Below are 3,420 nucleotides of genomic sequence, written 5' to 3' on the forward strand. Positions count from 1 at the left end.
ATGAAATACTCCGGTTTAAGTTAGAAGACAAATTAATAATTTAAAGTTAGAAATTTAGACAATAGGCATTCAATTCAAATGGTAAATTAGAACACCGGTATCTCTGTTAATCGCTTAGAATAATTTGTAAATCATATGGCATTCAGTTATTTATTGACATGCTTATCCACTTCACTAGCTTTCTCATGTAATTGTAGATATTTACATGAAATCAACGCATTACAGGGGTTGCGCAGGGCTAGGTTAAATTTTAATGGTCTACTGACAAAGTCCAAATTAGTTGATTTATGAAAGCAGTAAATTATTAATTTATAGAAAAGCAAAGTTACACTGGCCAGTTTCAATCCTTCACAGCGAGGAGGTCATTCAAAACTTACTATTTCCTAACTCAGACTAAATCCCAGTGCTCACTGACCTACAAGGGCCCTCAGTTAAGTAAAGCCACATTTTAAAAGTCTTGACGTTTTTTTTCAAATGGTCACCCCCATGAGCCGCTCCATCTCTATCTTGATAATTTATTTCAGTCTCACAAACCTCAGAGATATCTGCCCTTCTGATTCTGGACTTTTCTGCGTCGCTGGTTTTATTTTTCCTGACCCTAAAACACTCTGGAATTCCCTGCAAAATCCCTCGCCTCTCAACCTCTTGGACACTCCTTAAAAGTCCACTTCTCTGATCAAGCTTTTGGTTCTATGTCCTGAAATCTCCTTATGTGACTGCCCATCAGAATGTGATGGATAGTGTTGCTATTCACTGCCTATGTCTCACTGCACCCGGATTACAACAGTGATTCAGGTGCTCTTGTGGTGCACTGGTAGTGTCCCCAACTCTTGGCCAGGAGGTCAGAGTTCAAGTCTCACCTGCTCCAGAGATATGACATACTCCATCTGAACAGGTTGATTAGAAATGTCTACAATAGTGACTCAGGGAAACTGTAGTGTATTTGTAGTGCCTCGATTGCCAGTCCAGTAGGCCAAGGTTCCTTCCAGCTGCTCCAGGCGTATGGTATAACATGTCTAAACAGGTTGATTAGAAAATAGTTACAACAGTGACAACAGCTCAACAAATTGTTCTAAAATTGAGACATTGGGTGATTCTGTAAAGTGTATTATAAATGCATGTAGTTATCTAAAAGTAAGTTGGTGGTGTTGTCAATTGTAAGACGAAAAAGACTAGGTCATGATTGTCAGTGTCTCTAGAAAGCTTTCGCTTGCATTTTCTTCAGGAGAATATACAGGCTCATAACATTTTGGATTTTGCAAGGTTTGTGAAGGTTTGTAACACAGGTTGAGGTTTAGGGTGTAGGTTTGCTCGCTGAGCTGTAGGTTTGATATCCAGACGTTTCATTACCTGGCTAGGTAACATCATCAGTGACGACCTCGAAGTGAAGCAAAGCTGTTGTCTCCTGCTTTCTATTTATATCTTTCTCCTGGATGGAGTTCCTGGGGTTTGTGGTGATGTAATTTCCTGTTTGTTTTCTGAAGGTTTGATAGATGGCATCTAGATCTATGCGTTTGTTTATGGCATTGTGGTTGGAGTGCCAGGCCTCAAGGAATGCTCTGGCATGTCTTTGCTTCTACAAAATTCCATGCAAGGACTGCCACAAACACTACGTAGGACAAAGAGGAAGAGAGTTAGCCACCAGGATACATGAACACCAGCTAGCCACATAAAGACACGACCCTCTCTCCCTCGTAGCCCTACCATTTCGACTGGGACTGGCTAAGCAAAGACATGCCAGAGAATTCCTAGAAGCCTGACACTCCAACCACAATGCCATAAACAAACATAGATCTAGATGCCATCTATCAACCCCTCAGAAAATGACCAGGAAATGACATCACCAAAAACCCCAGGAACCCCATCCAGGAGAAAGATACAAATAGAAAGCAGGAGCTTACCTAGCCAGGTAGTGAAACGTCTGGATATCAAGCTCAGTGAGCAAACGTGCACCCTAAATTTTGGATTTTAATTTCAATTAAAACCATGATACCGGTAATTAAATGCAGTCAAATCCATTTAATGACAAGCTCGAGTCAAAGACGTTCTTAGGTTAACAGTCAAACCTCGGTGGAAACATTCATATGCCTCTGATCAATATTTGCGATAAGCATGGTTTATATTTCCTGACCCCGTTCTAGTTTCGAACTTTGTGCTCGTTAAAATTATCATTCTGTGTTAGAGAGAGAAAAAAAATCATCAGGCCACGCTGAATAGCTCTCAAGTTGTGAATGTTTTAGGTAAGAACATGATTTTTTTTTCATTTTGCACACCAGTCCAACAAAGCCACATTTATCTACTTTGGAGTTTTAAGTCGAGTTTTTCTCTGGAAAACTCCAAAATCATAAATGGCAAAGCATTCGTTGTAAAAAGCGAAGATTATCACAAATTTACCATAAACACACAATAATCGTAATTCTAGTTATTCGCCGCACAATGAATGTCCGAATGTTTACACTTGTGATGTGTCCCTAAATTATTTATAAGGGATAAATGAAAATGAATCTGATTCTTTCACATTTCAAGAGTTTTATTTTGTTCATGATTTAATTAGCTCATTTACTCAGGCCAACTCCAAGCTAAGCCAATCCAACCCTCTTTTTATCATTGTTTTCTCGCGCGTTGAGTTTGGCAGTAAACATTGTGCTTGTTTGGCTGGCGGCTGGATTAAGATTTCTAAAGTAAGATATGTCAACACATGGGGCCTTCCGTTGCTTCTGTTTTATTGCGCCGGGAAGGCGTGAGGGTTTTTTTTTAAATGAATTGTGAAGGGTCATTGCCCCTGAATAGAATAACTCATTTGAATGAATTGTTCAGTGAAAGCTTGTATAATGTTTTCTGACGAGGCGCTGGTGTACAGAGTTTGATATTAATGCGGTCGGAGTTCAGTACTCCAGAGCTTGATTTGGGGCTCGTTATCTTTGGCTACAGCTTCGGTAAACGCCAAATTGACGCCTTTTTGTACTGGCCACAGCACTGCCGCTGATGAATTGAAGTTTTGAAACTTGAGGCACGTCGTGAAAGCATATAACAAAATTACTTCAATAACTTAGGTGATCAGAGAGAGAAAAACCTGTCGAAACGTTTCTGAAGTAACTGACTTATATTTCTCATGTAAGCTTCTTTGTAGCATTCCTTATACTTTTCAGTGTTGTCTAAATTCACTGAAACAATATCCCGATTACAATTAGCCTCACATTTGTACTGTGTCAGTTCACTTGTGCGTATGTAAACTGACACAATACTTGAGGTCAAATCCTAAAAAAAAGACCCATTCAGTTTGTTCAAAAGAAAAAAAGGATCCAGCTATCTTGTTGAAGAGATCTCAAATTGAAGGGTTTGACTTATAGAGGACTGTTATCACAGAAAAAAGAACTTCTTCCTTCAGTAAATGGAGACATTCTATATCTTTCAGCAGTT

The 3,420-nt window shown here is 39.3% G+C and overlaps 1 protein-coding gene across 2 annotated transcripts in view; it reads left to right on the forward strand.

The window, feature by feature from the left end:
* The first annotated feature begins 2,000 nt into the window (after positions 1–2,000).
* zgc:172182 (coiled-coil domain-containing protein 89) overlaps positions 2,001–3,420 on the forward strand; it is a 47,327-nt gene continuing 45,907 nt past the window's right edge. Inside the window, exon 1 of one of the 2 annotated variants that reach the window (XM_043693950.1) lies at positions 2,001–2,240. The gene's annotated coding sequence lies outside the window, so the exon portion shown is untranslated. The remainder of the gene's footprint in view (positions 2,241–3,420) is intronic. The other variant, XM_043693951.1, reaches the window with a different exon arrangement.

The sequence above is a fragment of the Chiloscyllium plagiosum genome, chromosome 7, assembly GCF_004010195.1.
Source record: "Chiloscyllium plagiosum isolate BGI_BamShark_2017 chromosome 7, ASM401019v2, whole genome shotgun sequence".
In the NCBI taxonomy this organism is placed as follows: domain Eukaryota; kingdom Metazoa; phylum Chordata; class Chondrichthyes; order Orectolobiformes; family Hemiscylliidae; genus Chiloscyllium; species Chiloscyllium plagiosum.